At 37.1% G+C, this 22,949-nt stretch overlaps 1 protein-coding gene and 1 long non-coding RNA gene across 4 annotated transcripts in view; one reads left to right on the top strand and one right to left on the bottom strand.

The window, feature by feature from the left end:
- Positions 1-22,949, bottom strand: part of LOC124551349 — a 75,813-nt gene that overhangs the window by 48,483 nt on the left and 4,381 nt on the right. The gene's annotated exons all lie outside the window — the stretch shown is intronic.
- Positions 3,435-22,949, top strand: part of LOC124551348 — a 193,262-nt gene continuing 173,747 nt past the window's right edge. Inside the window, exon 1 of one of the 3 annotated variants that reach the window (XM_047126379.1) lies at positions 3,435-3,577. The gene's annotated coding sequence lies outside the window, so the exon portion shown is untranslated. Of the gene's footprint in view, positions 3,582-22,949 lie in introns of all 3 variants that reach the window. The other 2 variants (XM_047126380.1, XM_047126381.1) reach the window with 2 other exon arrangements.

Genomic DNA, 22,949 nt, shown 5'->3' with positions numbered 1-22,949 from the left:
TCGCCAAACGACTCAGAAGATACAAAAAAAGTGAAAATAGAAGGAAACAAAACCAAACATTCAACACAAACCAAAAGAAATTTTACCAGACAATAGATAACACACACATTGAAATAAACAATCCACCAAACATAACAGACATGGAACACTTCTGGAGCAACATATGGTCAAACCCGGTACAACATAACAGGCATGCACGGTGGATACAAGCAGAAACAGACACGTACAAGATGATACCACAAATGCCTGAAGTGACAATTTTGCAACAGGAAGTCACCCAAGCAATTAATTCTACTCACAATTGGAAAGCCCCTGGAAATGATAAAATAGCAAATTTCTGGTTAAAGAAGTTCACCTCAACACATTCACATCTAACTAAATTATTTAACAGTTACATTGCAGACCCATACACATTCCCTGATACACTTACACATGGAATAACTTATCTGAAACCTAAAGATCAAGCAGACACAGCGAACCCAGCTAAATATCGCCCCATAACATGCCTACCAACAATATACAAAATATTAACTTCAGTCATTAAACAGAAACTAGTGACACATACAACACAGAACAAAATTATAAATGAAGAACAAAAAGGCTGTTGCAAAGGAGCACGAGGATGTAAAGAGCAACTGATAATAGATGCAGAGGTGACATATCAAGCTAAAACTAAACAAAGGTCGCTACACTACGCATACATCGATTACCAAAAAGCTTTTGATAGTGTACCCCACTCATGGTTACTACAAATATTGGAAATATATAAAGTAGATCCTAAATTGATACAGTTCCTAAACATAGTAATGAAAAACTGGAAAACCACACTTAATATCCAAACAAATTCAAATAATATCACATCACAGCCAATACAGATTAAGCGTGGAATATACCAAGGAGATTCATTAAGTCCTTTCTGGTTCTGCCTTGCTCTGAACCCACTATCCAACATGCTAAATAATACAAATTATGGTTACAATATTACTGGAACATACCCACACAAAATCACACATTTGCTATACATGGATGATCTAAAACTACTGGCAGCAACAAATCAACAACTCAACCAATTACTAAAGATAACAGAAGTATTTAGCAATGATATAAATATGGCTTTTGGAACAGACAAATGTAAGAAAAATAGCATAGTCAAGGGAAAACACACTAAACAAGAAGATTACATATTGGACAACCACAGCGACTGCATAGAAGCGATGGAAAAAACAGATGCCTATAAATATCTAGGATACAGACAAAAAATAGGAATAGATGATAGAAATATTAAGGAAGAGCTAAAAGAAAAATATAGACAAAGACTAACAAAAATACTGAAAACAGAACTGACAGCAAGAAACAAGACAAAAGCTATAAATACCTATGCTATACCAATATTGACCTACTCATTTGGAGTAGTGAAATGGAGTAACACAGACCTAGAAGCACTCAATACACTTACACGATCACAATGCCACAAATATAGAATACATCACATACATTCAGCAACAGAAAGATTCACATTAAGCAGAAAGGAAGGAGGAAGGGGACTTATCGACATAAAAAACCTACATTATGGACAGGTAGACAATTTAAGAAAATTCTTTCTAGAACGAGCAGAAACTAGCAAAATACACAAAGCAATCACCCACATAAATACATCGGCTACACCACTACAATTTCATAACCACCTCTACAACCCTTTAGATCACATAACATCAACAGATACAAAGAAAGTAAATTGGAAAAAGAAAACACTACATGGCAAGCACCCGTATCATCTAACACAGCCACACATCGATCAAGACGCATCCAACACATGGCTAAGAAGAGGCAATATATACAGTGAGACAGAAGGATTCATGATTGCAATACAGGATCAAACAATAAACACCAGATATTACAGCAAGCATATTATTAGAGATCCCAATACCACAACAGATAAATGCAGACTTTGCAAACAACAAATAGAAACAGTAGATCACATCACAAGCGGATGTACAATACTAGCAAATACAGAATACCCCAGAAGACATGACAACGTCGCAAAAATAATACATCAACAGCTTGGCTTACAACATAAACTTTTAAAACAACACATTCCTACATACAAGTATACACCACAAAATGTACTGGAGAATGATGAATACAAATTATACTGGAACAGAACCATTATAACAGATAAAACAACACCACATAACAAACCTGACATCATACTCACCAATAAAAAGAAGAAATTAACACAACTAATTGAAATATCCATACCCAATACAGCAAATATACAGAAGAAAACAGGAGAAAAAATTGAAAAATACATCCAACTGGCTGAGGAAGTCAAGGACATGTGGCATCAGGATAAAGTTGACATTATACCAATTATACTTTCAACTACAGGAGTCATACCACACAATATCCACCAGTACATCAATGCAATACAGCTACATCCAAACTTATATATACAACTTCAGAAATCCGTAATTATTGATACATGTTCAATTACCCGAAAGTTCCTAAACACAATGTAACATATACCGTACAGTTAAAAGGAAGTGACGCTTGATCAAGGTCCACGTCACTTTCATTCCGAACCAGACCCAAGGTCTGAGAAAGGAAAGATAATAATAATAGTAATTTTATTGTCATTCGGCCACTACAGCAATAGACAATGTCAGGCATATAATACAATATAAATGTTAATTCAAAGAAAACAAGAGGCATGTCATTAATGCTACAAAATTATATTACATTTGAAATAATCATTGATGTCATAGAATGGATGAGCAACTAGCCATTTGTACAGTTTTTGTTTGAATGCTTGTTCAGGTAGATCTTGTACATATTGTGGAAGCTTATTAAATAATTTGTGCCCCATCAGTTCATAGCTGTTAAGTGACTTTGACAGTCTGTGGTAAGGAGTATACATGCATCTGCTCCTTCTCATGTTGTAGAAATGTATATTTTCTCTACGTTTTGCTTCTGGTAACTTCTTTTTTGTGTGGATTAAAACATAGTAAATATATAGGTTTATTACAGTCATGATTTCTTGTTCACAGAACAATGGAAGCTTTCACCATTTAAAGCATCTAGGGAAGAATGGCAACGCTGTTTTCTTAGGGTGTGTAAATAATGAGGCAAATAAGTGCATTATAAACGAATTATCATCCTAGAAAACGTGTCCACTTTTATCTGCATCCTGTTCTGTGACTAGTTTGCCCTCAAACATACTTTAATCCGTTAGGAAATAAAACGTTAATAAATGAGTTTCCTTGAGGTAAAGTGAAGGGTGAAGCAGCAAAAGTTCATACACGCTAAATTCTGGCCAGACATCCAGATTTCATGTCAGAACTGAAGTTACTGGGACCCTTGCTTCGTAACCCTCCGTCCGATTTCAGCGCTGAAACGTTGGCAACGTGTAGAAGGTAGCCCTGGAACGATCGTGCAGTAAGCAAAATTTGGTTGAATAGCGGACCATTTTGTCTTGTGGTGCTGTGTTCAGTATACAGCGTATTTCTCAGGAGAGTTTTGGTGTACCCGATTTTTTAAAAAGGTGTCGAGTGAAGAACAAAAACGTGTTCAGTCGCTTGTAAGTAGGTACACAAATACATGCTTGTTAATTTTAATGCAACGGGCTTCAAATATGTGTGAATGCCAATGCAAAATAATGCATACAATATTTGGTGGTGCTAAAATTCGCTGAAAAAGAAAATTCGAAACTGCTGCGGTATCAGACAGAAAGGGCGAATGCATTACATTGTTTCAATGGGTCAAATTAGTAGAAATAACAGTCGTACTGAGCATTGTTCCTGTTTGTGCTACTCAACAAATACTCTCGTAAACTGAGAGCCTGATTTTGCACTTTATTATGTTTTACATGTCCGATATTATAGCTATATATACCGCAAATAATATATTGCCAAACGTGTTTTAGAATTGTGTCTCGTTTTTGTATTACCACTATTCTCTTTACCAATGATTTCTATAAATCAATATGTGAAGTATCTAGTCAGAAAGCATAGTGTAATTCATTTGGACTGTTCGTTAATTTTTTTGGCTTAGATCTACTGCAGTCGGAATTTGCAATGCATAAATATCAACAGAGGAAGAGGCATCTGATTAATTTAGGAAGATATGAGCCCAGATTATCAGTGGGTTCAGAATCTCTCTCTCTCATGAAAACGCAATAAAGCTGCGGTATTCTCCATCAATACCAGTTTTACTAAGAAATGAGCCCCCTCCAAAATGAAGTATGGGAGCTCAATATGCTAATGGACCTCATGTAAATTTGAGTCTTGTAATTTTGGTGGAAGTTTTCCATTGTATTGTTGAGTCACTTGTATGCATGGCTCCTCCACAGATTGTTTCTAACAAATGTATGAGCTCAAGAAATGTTTCAAGTGGAGAGAAATCAGAATCGTACAACATTTGAGACGTTCAGATGTATCATTCTATCATGAGAAAATTACCAGTAGTAATAATATGAATTTTTAATCAGTGGATTAGAGCTAGTTTTGTTTATTGAGTGAATGAATGAATTAATGATATCAAAAGGAAAATTCACATGAGAACACTACAAAACTGTTAGGAGAAAGGAAAGATGGCTAGTACATACCTTCAGGAAGCAATATTCCATCTAGTGTCAATATATCTTACACATTTAAAATAAGAAAAAAATAATGTGTGTGTCTGTGGGCAGTATTTGCAATTTTCCCACCTGAAGGTGTGGTAAGTAGGCATATTGGCCAACCATTGTCTTGTTATTTTACAGTTCTCTCTTGAAAGTATTGATGTTCCCATGCATTTAAGCAATCTATAGCTAATAATACAGTTATGTGTTTCCTTTCTGTTGGACTCCCTTATAATTGTATTTGTTCAAGATTATATACACACCAACTCTTAAAGTTTAACCACACCATACCGTATACTATTGTTAACATTAATCTACCAATATACTGAAAAAGGGCATATATCTACTGTATGTTTAGGTACTTACATACTTGTAAGTATAATCTTTAATTATCAGAAATGGCACATTCTGCTTATGTGGTATACGATTCAACCATGGATTACCCCCTAATGTCTACTTCAGACTAAAGCGCTAGTGCTGTTACTTGTGCAAAAACAAGTATTGAACTCATCTGTTATACTGTAAAAGAACTTAATCACAAATCTGTGGTGGTATACTGGGATACTTTTATAAGCTCTGTCATGAAAGTTAGTAAGTCATCCTAGCTTTTATAAAAGATTACTCAACAATCTTTTTAGTGTATTGTAAGAATGAGCCTTGATTTGATATCTACGTAGTCCCATACAATACTAGTCGAGATTTGGCTAATTAATAGCAGTACGTAGTGTTGGAATTTCTTTGATTCCCAGTTTCTGCCACATTTCTTTGATGATCGACTTGTTAAAAACGTAGATGTTGGGATGCATCCTGAGAAACAGTTGCAGTTCCCTTTTTGTGTAATAAGAGAATAGTTTAGAAACTGCTAGAATGTATACAGCAGGAAAGTATGCAGCAGGAATATATACCATACATTTATTCGGTTGTGACCACTAAATGTGAAAAATATTCTGTTTTATTTTAAAGTACACATAACCTGTGTTTGTATATGGGTTATTTAGGAAGTATGCAACAGAAGAGATAGATATCTCTAATTTAGGTAAGGATAAATAATTTGTTCCCTATGAGCATTAAGTGAGCAAAGTATGAAATCAATCTCGTCTACAGCATCTGAGCTTGGCAAATTCGCTCTTGACATCCACTGATTTTTGTATTTGCGACTCTTCTGTGAAACGAACCTTAGACTGCCGAATGTGATACAATGTTCTACGTCCATCGTTTTAGTGGGGTGGGGTCGACAGAAGCGTCCGATCCCACGCGTCGGCTTTGACCCGTGACGTAAGGGTGTTGTCGTGTGTGACGTCATGACGGCACGGAGTTTGGTTTGAGTGTGGCTGTCTCTAGTTCTGTTTTATCTTATTTTATTTACTTTTCTGATCTGTTTGTTCTATCTCGTGAGTTTTTTTTTTTAATTTAAAAACACTTATTACTTATTTTAATTATCTGTTTCCTCCAATTTCTGTTTTAGTTTATTATATTTATCTTTCTGATCTGTTCGTTCTATCCTGTGAGATTTTTTAAAAAAAAAAGACAAAAAACACTAATCAGCTACTGAAGCATCTTTATCTTCTATGGGTTGCAGGGGTTACGACCCCTGGGGAGGTGGGTGGGTATTCATGCATGGCTGTCTTCATTTACACGTTGTAGCTACGTAAGGCGTCTAAATTTGTTTATATTTAGTTTGCCCCCCACCCAAAACACCCCATTTCCCGTGCTTGTCCCGTTAGTGTCATTAGGCTTCTTGTGGAAAGTGTGTGTGTGTTTGTTTTTGTTTCCACCATATTTGTGACGTCATGGGTCAAAGCAGACGGGCGGGATCGGACACTTCCGTATTTCCGTGGGGTGCAAATATTAAGCAGCATTTGTATTTGTATGGTCAATAATGATTTGCTCCTGTAAAACAAGGTGCAATTAGAGGAGGACACATTAAGGTGCCAAAGAGAAAATATTGGCTTTAGAAGAGGACGGGGGGACAAGAGGAACAGGTCAAAAGGGGAGGAGTTGTTCTACCCTTCATTCTGAGTGGCTTGTTGCCTCCACGCCCCCATCCCAACTTCTACATGGCAATATATCCTGTAGGAAGAATATGGAATTCTGAAATCTAGGAGTACTGGAATTGTGCTCCTAATGGAATGCACTAGTCCGTGTATCTGCCTTTTTTTGAGCCTATAAAATTAGAGAGAGAGAGAGATGTAAAGGCTAGCCTTTTGGTGTGAAAGTTCAGTACTGTCAATAGTCATTTGAAAATGAAAAAGAAACTGATACTAGCTTTTGCAACTATTAGTTCCTTCCTCAGGGGTAGGTTGGAGAATGTTAGAAATGAATGGCAAGTCTCTCAGACCCCAGGATGAGACAGACCTACCTGCTGACAAGAACCAGAGCAAACACTGGCCAGCTACTCTGTCTCTTTGTAATTTTATAGTTTTCTCAGGGGTGTTTTTTTGTGAACTTAGTTCTTTTGCCAAGTGTACAGATGCAGTGTGTATAGTTCTCAGCAGTTCTGTGTACAGATACTCTGGGATTAGAGGGTGTCTAATCTGTGTGTGACCATCCAGATCTAGTGTTTCTGTAGTTTCCCTAAAATTATAGTCAGTGTCTTTGATGAGACGGTTGTGATTGTGTTCCTCCCTCCTCAAAATGAATCAGTGTTGTTTTCTAGTTACCTCTGCTGAAGAATTACAGCCTCCAACCTTAGCTATTTCCATGCAATAAATATAATTCCACCTCCACCGCAATGCCCTGCCAGTCTGAGGATTAAACTCTTATCATCGGACATTTTAATGTTGAAAATAACAGCCACTTAGCAAAAAAATGTGCTGCATAGGCCTACAACGTACTCTATCGCCTTCCTAAAAGTCGCTGTAATTGTCAACATTAAAATGTCCGAATATGGAAGTCATTCCTCTGACACTGGTACTGTTTTTAATAAAGGACTTTGTGTTGGCAGTGGAATTTTCTTTGTTACATTTAATAACTGCTATGGGTGCATCACAAGACTGATAAGCTTTTTTCCTTTCTTTATTTTTGCTTGTCTGTAGCACTGTATTTGATGATTAGTCCACATCCCTGAAGACTCTTTCAGTGATGGACTCACAGAGTTTTGTGTGTGATTTTAAGTTATAATTTAAACATCATGTGGCTCCCAGCCTGGTGCTGTCTTTCCTGTTTGATGCCACTTTGACAGCTTGCATGGCAATTTTTCTGCTTATTCACCCAGGTAACTTCAAATTTGCAGTTTATTTCAGACATGATCTTTAATTTTTGGGGTGATAGCATATTGCTAGAAACTTGCTCTGGATATCTGGTGGGTGCTAGAAACTTGCTCTGGATATCTGGTGGGGTACACAATTTGATCTTTTCTGCACCTGTTCTGGAGAACTGTTTCTGTTGTTGTTTGCATGGATTTTAACTCTTTCGTGGGCCATGGGAGACATACTTAGCACTAAGTATGTTACTTTACAGCATTTATGGGAATATCTGTTACCACTTCTGTATGCTCCTGGCACCTAGTTTCAGCCTGCTGCACCAGCTTTAGTTTCTACTTGTTGTGAAATATAGCCTTCAGGACTGTTCGAAGTATATATCCCACCAGACAACGGTGTTTTAATGGTTCTTGGGGAGTATGGTTACCACCAAAGTAATTTCTGGGAGGGGCTTGGGAAGTATACTTACCACTCAATTAATCTGTCATTTGTATCCTTGGGAAATGTACTTACCACTAACTTAGGGATAGACCAAAGCTCTTGGGAATACATTTTACCACCTCTGTCTACCCCAGAAATCTTTGGTAGTACATTGCACCAGGTGTATGAAAACTGCTACAACAATCAGATTCTATAAGTTGTGGGATCACTACAGTTGTTGGAACAAATTGCTTCACAATGTACATTGTGATCTGTATCAGCTCATATCTTTATTGCATCATAAAGGTTCTAGGTTTGTTTTCAAATTGTGGTAAATAAGTTTTATCACTGATGTTTGTAAATAAAGTAAAAGAAAACATAAAATAAAAATAGGAAACACTGTGAACCTTCAGGTTTTGGCGGCGCAAAGACTGTTCCATTAAGTTTCGGGTGTGCAGCCGCAAGAATTAATGGAACACAGGAAACACTGTTCACAATTTTTTTTTACGTGAAATGGCAACATATAACGGCTCACAAAAGGGAAGAGGAAAATCCATTTACCGCCGTAGTTTCAATACCCCACAAAGGTGTCATGGTGATATATGTCCCACCATAGTTTTTGGTCCTAAATCACAAAAATAAAATTAAAAAAAAAATACAGCCAATTGATCACAATTCTAATATGATAGCATAAAAATTACCTTCACTGAGTTACTACAAAAAATGCACCTGCAAAAGGGTTAACTGGATGCAGTGTGTGTGCCACAACTGCAGTGTGACTAAAATCAGCCAGTACGAAGGAATAAAAGCACTAGTTTCCCTCTTGATTTGTTGAGTGATGTTGGCTTTATTTAGTGCCTTAGATAGAATAATTAATGAGTCAAAATATAAGTACATCCATGGACACACAGCATCATATGATTTGCAAAATTAAGGTTATTTTTCAACTAATCCTCATAGTGTGGTACTATAAATTGCATTAAATGATTTAGAAGCAATGATCATTGTGTAAATAGTGCCATATCAATGTACTCAGTTGTTGCTGTGAACCATCAAATAATTTCTGACTTCCCATAACAATTGATGATTCTCTTCCATACCTTTCTGGACATTTTCTAAAGTCTGCCAAGGACATCTTAGCAATATAGCCCATCTTATGCTAGACGTTGGTAAGAGAGAAAGCATTTTTCTCAAAATGTATTACAATCAATGTGGGTTAACACAGTTGCAGTTGCAAGAAGCTGCAAAATGCCATCAAAGTTTTAACTACTGAATATGCTGCAAACTCTCAATGTTTTCGCTGTGTAGCCTGGCACCAACACATGACAACTTTCAAGTATATCAAAACGGGGCACAGGTGTCTTCAGTACTAGGCCTAGCTATTACTCAGATTGAGTGCATTTTGCAACAAACTTTTTGAAAAATTCAATCTTTAAATAGCTACGTGACAGGTGAACCACATAATTACTTTCCCAGGGGAGCTGTTTCTGCATGACTGGATAAAGTTTTGCAGAGTGCTGCAGTGTACTGCATTGATTTATATGCTGTACATGAGCAGCCTCATGAAATTTTCGGAGCAGGCCCCTTTTACATCTTAGCAGTTCTCTAAATCAGGAGTTAATTGCCTGTCATAGCACCAAACTGCCATTTTCTTTAGGACTTACTGGAAATTACTTTTAACATTTATTCTCCCTGTAGATAACTGTTCTGTCTGTGAAATATCTGTAATTAAAACTAATACTGTTTGTTAACTGATTAAAGTGTAAAAATACTGTAATATTCCTATTACAACCCCTGAAGCACACTAGATATTATTTCAGTGTCCTTACATACCTTTCCATCCAGAATATTGACATGTATTTTACTAGTTAAGAAATTTTCAATCCAACTAGAAAGTCTTGAAGTACATTTTGGGTTTCAGAAGATCAATATTTTTGGATACCACACTGATTTCTATTGATAAATGTACTTTGTTCCAGGCCAGTTAGTGTGTTTGAACTCTATTGTGTAGGGTTCTTTTTTCCTAATTACTGCAAGTGATATTGTCTGGCAGTCTTATAGTTTAAAAGTTTTTAAGGGATGTTACCAGTGCTCTTTCTCTGTAACTTGAGACATTTCTATATTCAAGGGATGTCAAGAGTGAGCTAAGTCACTCACAGATTCTGTGTAGAACTTGAAAGGGGCTTGATTAGTTGTGTTTTGGTAATATAAGGAGCTTTTCAATTCCACTTGCACTGGTTGCTATAACCCACAACCAGATGGACTGCTGTCTATGCTCTGTTAACTTCTCTAAGAAACTGAAAAATATTTTTTTGTGTAAATTTTTATTGCATTGATTTTGTTTACAATATCCAGGACACATGCTGTATTTTGATGTGATTTCTAAATCTACAATAGCAGTCTTCTGATGAATGATAACTTTCAGTTTTCTATAATTCATTAAGTTCATTAATGTTGAGAGGCTTCTGTAAAAGTATAAAGTTTGTAAAGCTTTTCTTCATTAGATCTTGAAACACTTGGCTCATGACCGAGCGAGGTGGCGCAGTGGTTAGACACTGGACTGTCATTCGGGAGGACGATGGTTCAATCCCACGTCCGGCCATCCTGATTTAGGTTTTCCGTGGTTTCACTCCAGGTAAATGCCGGGATGGTTCCTCTGAAAGGTCACGGCCGACTTCCTTCCCTAATCCGATGAGACCGATGACCTCGCTGTCTGGTCTGCTTCCCCAAAACAACCAACCAACCAACCAACGAACTTGGCTCATGTAATCACTGCTCTCACTTTACTTTGAACACACAGTTTTTTCCTACAGTGGTATACGTAAATCACTGCTAAGTAGAGTATGATCAGATTTAGCACCTTAATATATCGATTGTGTAGAGTTCATTATTGTGGCAATTTTAAAATTATTATTATTATTGATATTGATATTCAATATTAGTGATTGGTTTTTTAATATTCTCTGAATAGGAAACACTTTATTCCTTTCTCTCTTGTGCATTGGTCAACTAACAAGAGTAATAAATGTATACCTTTAATACAACACTGAGTTTTCTCAGAAGTACATGTTGTAATTTTTGTCCTCATGCTCATTTTATTCTCCTTACATATATGAAAGTTTTGTGTGCTGTTATCATGGAAGGCAAATTATTACTAGATTTTTTTTTTTTTTTTACTGTTATGTGACTGAATTTGTATCTGCTACTAAAAAATAGTTTAGACATAGACAAGGTATGTGATCAATTGAAAACTGTTGAGTTCTTTTCTGACGTCTTCTCTCATTGAAGTTTTTATTTTTTTATTTTGTTTCAATGGATAATTCGTAACTAATTTTGTGACTTTCTGAAGGCAACAACTGCAAAGCTCACTGTTCAGAAAAAAAAGGGAAATACTGTTCCCATTTCTTAATTTGCATTCATTTGTTTACTCTTTTGTTAATGGTAAACTGTCTGAGTGATTGCTATCAATCTGTCAGCATTCCATTCAAATACCCTGGGGCCTTTGCTGTTTCCAAGGTTGGCAGTGAGTTGCCTAGTGGCTGATAGGTTCTGGCCTGTGATAGGCTGTTGTTATGCTTCCTCTGATTGGCTGACAGTGAGTGTTGCAAGATGATGAGATAGATTGTGTATGGCACTGCATATGTTGGAGCAAAGAACACACACATCTACTTCTGTAAGTTCTTGCACTTTTTAGATTTAGTGATAGTCAAGTTTTCTAAAAGTTAACACTAATGTATTTTAATAATAAAGTTAGATTTTATTTCCTATTGGTAGTAGCAACTGGAGTGATATGTTAGCTGCAAGAATCAGTAAGGAACTTAAAATAGCTGCACTTAGCAATGCACATATATTTCACTGTAGAATTGCTGGAAACTATGAGTATGACACAAACATTAAATTACTTATCTGTAGGAGTGAAATGTTACTAGATTATTAAGTGCTTGTAAATATTTTCAGGGTGATGAAATTTTAATTGCCTTTTTTTGTGTGAAACAGTAGGCTTTGTGTGTGTGTGTGTGTGTGTGTGTGTGTGTGTGTGTGTGTGTGTGTGTACATAAAAATTAATTAATGAGTATTTAGTGCCCTTTTGCCACTGGAAAAGAAATATAATTGGGATTTGATTGTTATTGGTGTATGTTATGTGAACTGAAAGTGCAGTTTAATATAATCAAAGTTAACGTTTCTGCTGTGCTCTTAGGGCGATTCAGTTTTGCACGTGTGTTGCAATTGTGAATAAATTATTGGAAAGCTCATTTCTTAATGTAGCTCTTACTACTTTAGATGCTTCTGGTGATGTTTTGAGTAGAAATTGTGTTATGGTGAATTGATACTACCAGTCTTTTTTTTTTTTTTTTTGGGGGGGGGGGGGACATCATACTGTATCACTTCAGTCAGAAATTAGTGAATATTTATTCATTGGTCTGTCATAGGGAATTTTGCTTGCAGGGGACCTGCATACTAATGTAACAGGTTTGTAATTAAAGAACCAGAACTCTCTGTAAAACTATTTTGCATTACAACAAATTAGACTTTTCCTTTACCTGTGGGGCATTGTGAGAGATTCATGGTATTTGTACAGCGGTTGTAACATATGTCTACAACAGTATGGGTAACTTACTATTACGAAAATGGGTTTCTTTCCATTAGAGAGAGAGAGAGAGAGAGAGAGAGAGAGAGAGAGAGAGAGAATATTTGCATGTCTCCTTGGCTATTAATATTCATCAAGTGATTTTTAAAGAAAAGATTCAGTTTGAAATTTGGAACTATTGGCATCTTATAATGATATAATGTGGCTTGAAAATGAACTGCCATTTCTTAAAAATAGTCCATCATATCAGAAAGAACAGTCAGTTGAAAAACCTATAGTATTACAAGAAGACAACGGAGTTAAGTATTCTGGTTGTGAAGATTTTCAGTAAGTTCCAATCTAATATAAAGTAAGGAATTGGGAATCTCTGGCAGTTCAAAAGAAAAGGAGCCACTCTTTCTACAAATTATCTGAATAACTGAATTCAGAGAGTGAAAGTTTTTGTTAACTGCATGGCAAATAACAATGTTTCTTACAAAGCTGTGTGCGAAGTAACAAGGAGCTGTAAATAGGACTCAGTATTTATAAATGTAAAATAATAATAATAATAAATGTTACTGTGAAAATACCATTGTAATTAAGTAAATGTTTAGATACTAATAGCAGCCATATATAGTAAAACTGAGGAGGAAGCATCATTTTTGAGAGCAGCAAATTTCTTACTAACATACTTGATTAGGTTTAGATGACATGAGTATGAATAGCGTTATCAGTACAGTTATAGTTTCTTGTGAACACAGCATACACATTAAGTTTCTGTGTCTTTGTCTCATGTTAATGTGTTTCTTGAACTGTTCCAAATCCCTGAAGGGTTGCCCTCCTCAGCATGCTCTGCAACTTATAACTAAATGAATACTTTACCTTTAGGAGCCAAAATTCTCAGTGCAGCTGAGAGATACATTTAAAAGTAGAAAAATAATTATACATCGCTTTTAGAACTGTTGTTTTGCTATCCCTAACCAACGAATTCGAGGTGATGTCTTTCACTGAAACTGGAATTTAGCCAGTGGGACTCACTTCACCTGTTTTGTTCCGCATCAGGAGGAGGCAAATGCAAAATGGTAGAGGTGTATTAATTATCGGCAGTCCAAACATATGGTGAATGATGGTATCCATTAGGGAGATAGGAAAAGACACCAGATGCCTCATTCAACATGTTGAAGAGGCTATTCCAGCAGACATTGAGGGAACCGGATGCAACTAGCTGCAGATTGTGGCATATGTTGGAACAAATGATACATGTCGTTTGAGGTTATACTTTGATCATTCCAGTGACTGGCAGAGAAAGTTGAGAAGACCAGACTTGCACATGGAGTTTCAATGAAGTTCACAAAATGCAGCATTTCCTCAGTACTGATTGTGGCTTGGGTTGAGAACTGTAGGGCCATCCTAAGTGGGGCAGGTATGTACTAAACATCAGAGGCTGCTACCCAGGTAGCAGACCGTGTGTGGGATGCATCCTTGGAATTTTTTGATTAGGTGACTCTCCGTCTGATCCAGATAATGAGAGCTGTAGGAAATATAGAAGTATACATGTAAGACTGAAAGTACCTGCCACAGGAGAGAGTATTAAAATCCTGGTGGTTAACTTCTGAAGCATTCACAATGAAGTGCCAGTGCTCCTGAAAAGCAGTGAAGCTCACATAATACCAGGTACAGAAAGCTGGTTGAAACTGGAAATTGATAGCAGTGAGGTTTTGGGGAAATTTTAATTGTATGTTGAAAGTAAAGCCAAATGGGAAATGGGGGTGGAGTATTTTTCCCAGTAGACAAGAAACTCAAATTCATTGAGATAGAAATTGGAACTGCATGTGAGACTGTTTGGGCAAGACTCAGTATGAGGGGTAGGCAGAAAATTGTAATTGGATCCCTCTATCGCCCACCTGACCCATCTCCTGATGTGACCAAAAGCTTTAGTGTAAACCTCAGTATGCTTGTATGTAAGTTCCCCAGCTATACTGTAATCATCTATGGAGACTTTAATAATCGAACCGTTAATTGGGAAAATTACATTTTTGTTAGTGGTGATTGTGATAAGATGTCCTTGGAAAATTACTAAATGCCTTCTCTGAAAAGTACCTAGAACAGATAGTTCTGAACCCCACTCTTTGTGAAAACATATTGGGCCTAATGGCAACAAATAGTCCTGACCTCTTTGAGGATGTCCACATCAAAACTAGTATCAGTGATCATGGGACAGTTTCATAATAATGATTACCAAATAACAGAAGGCAGCTGAAACATACAGGAAGACATGTATGTTCAGTTCAGTAGATAAACATATCAGTAGTTTCATATTTCAGTGTGGAAGCTGAAACTTTCAGCACAGGGCAGGAGCATGTAGAGGAACTGTGGCTTAAGTTTAAAACAATAGTTGACCATGTGCTGGATAGATATGTACCCAGTAGAACAGTTCATAATGGGAGGGACCTCCGTGGTATTTAGTCAGTGTAAGGAAACTTCTAAAAGAGACAGAGACTACTGCATAACAAGGGGAAAAAAGAAAGCATTAGGCTGTAGATAGAGAGATGCTGAATGAAACTCATTTGGCTGTCAAGGGAGCGATGCGTCAAGACTTCAGTGACTTCCGCAGCAGAATATAGTCAAATGTCCTTTTACAAAACCCAAAGAAATTATGGTCATACATAAAGGCTATTAGTGGCACCAAAGTTAGTGTCCAGTCCATAGTGAATGAGACAGGAACGGCATTGAGGGTATCAAAGCAAAAGCTGAAATTCTTAACTGTGTTTTCAAATGTTCCTTTATGAAGTAAACCCCAGTTTAATCCTCATACCACTGAAAAGATGAGTGAAATTAGTATTAGTGTCCGTGGTGTTGAGAAACAACTGAAATCATTAAAACTGAACAAAGCTCTGGGGATCAATGGAATCCCTATCCGATTCTATAGTGAATTTATGGTTAAGTTAGCCTCTCTTCTAACTATAATCAGTCGTGGATCACATGAACAAAAAACTGTGCCCAGTAGTTGGAAGAAAGCTCAGATCGCACACGTATACAAGAAGGGTAGTAGAAGTGATTCACAAAGCTAACACCCAATATCGATTTGTTTTAGAGTGTTAGAACGTATTCTGAGCTCAAACATAATGAGATATCTTGAGCAGAATGACCTCTATGCTAACCATCATGTATACTGAGAACATCGATCATGTGAAACTCAACTTGCATTTTTCTCACATGACGTACTAGAAGCTTTGAATCGAGGCAGTCAGGTAAATGCAGTATTTCTTGGTTTCCAAAAAGCATTTGATTGAGTACCATGCTTACACTTATTGTCAAAAGTTTGATTGTATGTGGTATAAAGTGAAATTTATGACTGTATTGAGGACTTTTTGGTAGGGAGGACACAACATGTTATCACGGATGGAGAGTCATCGTCAGATGTACAAGTAACTTTGGGTATGCCCCAGGGAAGTGTGCTGGGACACTTGACTCATGAACATCGACTTAAGCTATCCTGAAAACGTCTCCCAACAAAGTTTCTAGAATCTGCTTGAAATGATGACTTAGGAATATATCACAATGCCCTATGTATTGTTTGCACAGGAATTGCGAGGACAAGATTAGAATAATAATGGCCTGCACAAAGGCATTCACACAATCGTTCTTCCAGCACTCCGTATATGAATAGAAAGGTAAAAAACCCAATTTACTGGTATAATGGGACACATGTAGATGTAGAAAGAAGGGCCAGGCATTCAGACCTGAGATTGATGGGAATCTCTCTCTCTCTCTCTCTCTCTCTCTCTCTCTCTCATCCTGGGTCTAATTGACAAGCCCTCCTTTCCAACCTATCATATTTCCATCCTGAGGAAGAAACTAACAATTCTGAAGGTTAGGTTAAGTTTTTTTCTACTTTTTATTGTTTCTTTTGGCAGTATTTTGAATTTTGCCTCTTGAGGGTAGTTACTGTCCAACCATTCTGTATTCTTGTAATAGATAAACAAAGTTATTATGATATGTATAATTAGGTTACAAGTTTCATTTAATCCTACAAGTTACCATCGGAAGTTGTTTGCTGAGTGCTTTATGTCTGGTATACTTCAGTTCACACACTGCTGCATAGAAGATATGGCTGAGAGATTGAAATTCTTTTTAAAGCTGGAAGAAACCCATGTCTCTCTGTAATCTAAAGTAAATATATTTTGATTATTGAAGGTTTGCTATAACTAAAACTGTCTTAATTTGCTGTGCAGAGCATGTTTGTATCTGTTGTGTTCCTCAAAGCAGTTGTAGTTATACACCTAGCTATGATGCATTAACAGTTATTTCTATTTGCTTTATGTATCAGGGCAACACCTTGTCACAAGTTCTGTGGTCTATTTATCTCTGTACAAGTCAGTGTTTCTAATTGTAGTACACAAATTTTTTTTATTCACGAAACAACATACATTGCTTTTTACCATCGATAATACCAACTTAAAAATAAGAAAACTGATGAGAAAAGATGAGTTTATTAAACTGCAGTACCTGTACTATTTAGTGGCAACTTTTTAAATTGGTATAATTGAAAAAAAGGCAATTTAGCATGCTATTAAATGGTGGAACAAGACTCCAAGGAAACTAAGATGCATTTACACTATTGCACATAACAATAAATAGTAATACAGTAAATGCTTCTATCATGGCCTCAACCATCTACTATTAATTATATTTCAACCATCTGTTATTCGTTATATTGATGTGCATGTTTTCAGTAATATAAGTGAAAATTTGTGTTTCTTCTTATACTAACAATGAACATTTTGTGTTTGTTTTTGACCTAGATTGTACTGTTAATTGTCTATATATTAATACTCTGTGCTACAGAATGCCATCATAACTGCAAGGTCAGTTGTATAATTTATTCTGAACAATAGAAAGATTGTAGATGTTACTTTAAACCAACAATAAGTAATGTTTTTGTGGATAAAAATGCATATTATATCCAAAGAAAATGAATTTCTAATTCTGTTGTACTTCCGACAGTCTTTTGTAACCCAGCACATTACTAATAACGAACGGCTGTAAAGTTTACATACCAGCTGATTTTTCGTCTATGCATATGTGCTGTTTGGCGTATGGAAACAATTAGCAGTAAATATTCTACCACACACAATCTGAGAGTCAGTTGAACTTACTGATACCACATGCCAGCATGCTGATGTGACATCACATGTGTGAAAACAGAAGGGGGGGAAAAAAAACCACTGGCAATATTTCTTTTCTATATATGTTAGTTTTTGGAATGTGGGTTGTGGTGTCATACTGATGTGTAACATAGCCTAATGTCTAGGGTAGGTTGAAAGGTGACAATTTGCTTGTGAGCTGTCGTAACACTATTGAATGTTACAGTTAATCCAAATATTTCATCCTCCTATCTGTGTCTTTGTTAATTATCTATATCTAGATGAGTAATTGCTGAGGCTAGGCTACACTACAGGTATTATTGAGATTATGGAGCAACATCATTGGGTGATGGTTAAAATGAAGTGCTGTGTAAATTTGGCTCCATTTTAAAATGTTCAGCTCTTATTTCAAAATATTTGATAAACTGGTTATGTTACCTTGGTTATCACCAGAAGTAGTACCTTCAGATAATTTTTAAAAAGTCTGGGTAGAAGAATGTTAAATGGGTCGTGATGTCCACTAAAATTTATTCACTTCAAAACAAGTCAGGTGGCACAGTGGTTAGCACACAGGACCTGTGTTCAGCAGGAATGAGATCTAAATCCCCATATGAATTTAGGTTTTCAATGGTTTCCCTAATCAGTTAAGGAGAATGCTGGACTGGTTCCCTTGAAAGGACACCGGTAATTTCCTTCTCGTTTATTACCCTATCTGAGCTTCTGAATGGCCTCAAGTGACCTCATTGCTGACAGAATGTCAAACGCTAAACTTCTTGTCCACCCTCTCTACACACTTTCTTGATATCCCTGATATTTGCTGTTTTGGAATGTAATGCATCTTGATAAATAAAACAATGACTAACAAAATACCCATAACCTCTATCGATTTTTGAAATGGGAGACAAAGCTTCCCTTATGCTCAGTCATTAGTGGGGCACCATGTGTGATTCCATAATGGAACTCTTTGCATGATGAATCCACATTTGCTATTGCTTCACCAACACATTAAAAATTAAGTCTGGTTGTGGTATAACTGAGACATTTAATGCTTTCTTACAACTCCGTGTTGGCACTGTGCACAATACTTGCAAGCTGTGCTCATTTGAGTACATCTGAGCTTTTGTCAAATATAAGTGAAAAACCTATAAAAGCTGTGGTGTTTTCTCCCAAAAAGGGTCCCCAAATGTCTGCTGTGATGTCCAGAAATTGATGAGACTCCGTTTGCTTTTTTTTGGGGGGGGGGGGGGGGAGGGGACACTGTCAATTGTCTCCAGTTCCCTTAGAAATAAACACCCTGACCTGTTGAGATACACGGTTTGACTAAAAGTCTCACTAAAATAGGTGTCTCACATTGTAACTTGCTCCAACAACTATTTTGCATATGCCCCCCCCCTCCCCCTCCACCCCACTGATATTCACTCCTCAAGTATAAATGTGGTACAGTGTGCTAATAGTTGCAGTATTTATGTAAAACTTCTATTAAGATAATATTCTTTAACTGGTACCTTGACGTGTGTTGTCTCTAATCTGGCAACTACCTTACTGTGTGCTTTGCCTTCTGCCAGCTCAAAACGTTCTGAATGCTATACTCAGTAGTGAAATGGGATACTTTTTAACATACACAGTGGACAATCATCCTTATTGGGACAGAAAACAGATTTGTTCATGTGTTTTGTGTCAGGCAGATAGCTGGAGGAAGTACCTCTTAACAACAAAGTTTATTACTGTCAGGACTTGTGTAAATGTTTATGTGGCTATACTGTTTAATGCTAGAAGTTAGTTTCAGTAGCCAATGGTACACATTTTGACTTTAGACTGCACCAAATATGTCTAGCATCATGATGCAGTTAAAATGTTTCTGCCCACAAGAGACACATGCAGCTTCAACAACTGATAATGTCTGTTGCTTAACTGTTACAGTAGAGTGGTGAAGTGTACGTAATCCTTTAGTTTGCCCCAAAGATATTAAGCAAGTTAGCTTGGGCACGCGAGCAAGCCAGTTCAAGAAACGAACCTCAGCTGATTCCAGCTGTGATTTTGCCACACGAGCAGTTTCTTTGTAGTAGATGAAAGGCTCTGCTACAGTATGAAAAGCATACAAATGTCAAAAGTATTTTGATATATGTCTGTGCTATTTTTTGTGACTGAACAAACTTAATAACAGAATGTAAGTCAGAAGAAACTCCGAACAAAGTCGTACATCTGTGATCAGTGGATTCTGGACAGTAGCACAACTATAGAAATGGGACCCTTATTGCCTCTTGACTGATCATTCTGTCACTCAGATCTGTACTCAAGCTACAGAAAGTCGTGCACAGTAGTCGACAAGAATTTTGGACAGTTGATTCACATATTGCAGTTTGACAGCCTCTATCAGTTACATATTTGTGCCTGTGAGAATGATATTTGGATCAAGTGCTTTTCCAACATATCCATTGCACATTAAGAGATTGTTAGCAGTGGATCTGGATATATGCACACCCTGTGGAATCTGTGAAATGAAATGCCTAAACTTGGGGTAGCTCTAATTAAGTTGTTTAAGTTAGAACACTGCTAATTCTCGCTATTACCTCATTCTAACATGAGATCTGTGTCTACATCCATATTCTGCAAACCACTGTGAAATGCCTGACAGTGTGTACTTCCTATTATACCAGTTATTAGGGCTTTTTCCCCATTCCATTCTCGTGTGGAGTGCAGGAGGAACAATTGCGTAACACCTCTGTGCATGCTGTAATTAGTATAATCTCATCTTTGTGATCAGTAATGGAGAGGTGCGTGAGGGGGTTGTGATATATTTGTATTTGTATTTATCTGACATAAGCAAGCAGTAAGAGTATTATATGATTCTGATAATCAAAACTGTTGCACAAGCTTCTTCAGACACCTTGGCATTTTTGCCCTTGTGTGCCCAATGCATTTACTAACTAACTGTATTTGTGATTAATGACAACAGTGAAGTTAGGATGAACTGAAAACTGTGAAATTCACAACACATTACTAAAAGTGAAAATGTCCATATAGACCACGTGTCCTTGTCTAGGATTCTGAAAGCAGTTCTCTATCCTGATACAAAAGTCTGTAACAAGTTGTTGGGAGCTGTCAGCCGGGAAATTGGAACACTGCAGGTATTCAAAATTAAGAGTATCTTCTTAGCCGCATCTGTTATCAGAATATTTCAAACCAGGAATATAAATTCTGGTTAACTCTAATATCCATATTACACAGATTTTAAGTTTTCTAGCATATAGACAGCTATAGTGGTTCAGAAACACAGCCACTTAATTTGTGTGTGGAGTATTAGATGAACGCAGCAGTCAAGTAATATGAGAGAAGCCGTGTCTTTTTTCAGAGTAGCTCATTTTCTCCAAAAATATGTATCAAAAGAAATCTAGATATTATTCCTGCAATTGTCATTGTGAGTATGTTAGTGCTAGTTGCAATTTATTGGTAGTAGCCTGGAGTGGCAGCTTCATTCAGTCCACATCCCTGATAGGCTTTCTCACATGATGGGATTTATGGAACACAATGTGCGAATGAATGAATGAATGAATGAATGAGTTAATGAAAACCTCAGGCCACCAGCGTTTTGTCTACAGTTGCTGCTAACCTAATCAAACAGAATTATGTCTAGTAACATTTTAGTCATCACTGGCAAAGGCTGTTTTTCACCATTGTTATGTTACATTTCATTTCTTTGTGGTAAATTCAGTAGTTCTGGGTCCATTACAAGCACTACCTCCAAGTTTTACTTTTGTAGAATCTCTACATGAGGCAGAAAGCATACATTGTGTGGCTGCACAAGAGAAGTGGACTTGCTCCTCTCCTTGCAGCAGTTGCTAAAATGCACTTACAGTGTCGGAGGCTTTTCCGCTGCATGCTGCACTTGGTAACTATGCAGCAAATGTTGGGAAGTGAATATGAAAAGATGCCCCCACTCCCATGAACTGTGGACCTTGCTGTTGTGGGGAGGCTTGCATGCCTTAGTGATAGAGATATCCGTACTGTAAGTGCAACCACAACAGAGGCATATCTGTTGAGGGGCCAGACAAACATGGTTCCTGAAGAGGGGCAGCAGCCTCTTCAGTAGTTGCAGGGCCAACAGTTTGGATGATTAACCGATCTGGCCTTGTAATATCACCCAAAACAGCCTTACATTGCTGGTACTGCGAGTGGCTGAAAGCAAGGGGAAACTACAGCCGTAATTTTTCCTGAGGACTTGCAGCTTTACTGTATGGTTAAATGACGATGGCTTCCTCTTCGGTAAAATATTCTGGAGGTAAGATAGTCCCCCATTCGGATCTCCGAGCAGAGACAAGTCAGGAGGACATCATTATCAGGAGAAACAAGTCTGGTGTTCTGCGGATTGGAGTGTCAGATCCCTTAATCGGGCAGGTAGGTTAGAAAATTTAAAAAGGGAAATAGATAGGTTAAAGTTAGGTTTAATGGGAATTAGTGAATTTCAGTCGCAGGAGGAACAAGACTCCTGGTCAGATGAATGCAGGGTTATAAATATAAAATCAAATAAGGATAATGCAGGAGTGGGCTTAATAATGGGAAAAAAAAAAAAAAAAAAAAGAATACGAACGCAGATAAGTTATTACGAACAGCATAGTGAACGCATTATTGTAGCCAAGACAGACATGAAGCCCACATCTACCACAGTAGTACAACTTTATATGCCAACTAGCTCCACAGATGATGAAGAAACTGAAGAAATGTACAATGAGATAAAAGAAATAATTCAGATAGTTAAGGGAGACAAAAATTGAATAGTCTTGGGGGACTGGATTTCGGTAGTATGAAAAGGAAGAGAAGGAAAAGTAGTAGGTGCATATGGACTTGGGGTAACGAATGAAAGAGGAAGCTGCCTGGTAGAATTTTGCACAGAGCATAACCTAATCATAGCCAACACTTGGTTTAAGAATCATGGAAGAAGATTGTATACGTGGAAGAGGCCTGGAGAGACTAGAGGGTTTCAGATAGATTATGTTATG

Source organism: Schistocerca americana, chromosome 9 (assembly GCF_021461395.2).
Source record: "Schistocerca americana isolate TAMUIC-IGC-003095 chromosome 9, iqSchAmer2.1, whole genome shotgun sequence".
Classification (NCBI taxonomy): domain Eukaryota; kingdom Metazoa; phylum Arthropoda; class Insecta; order Orthoptera; family Acrididae; genus Schistocerca; species Schistocerca americana.
The sequence above is the reverse complement of the archived record's forward strand: the minus strand, read 5'-3'. Positions and strand labels throughout refer to the sequence as shown.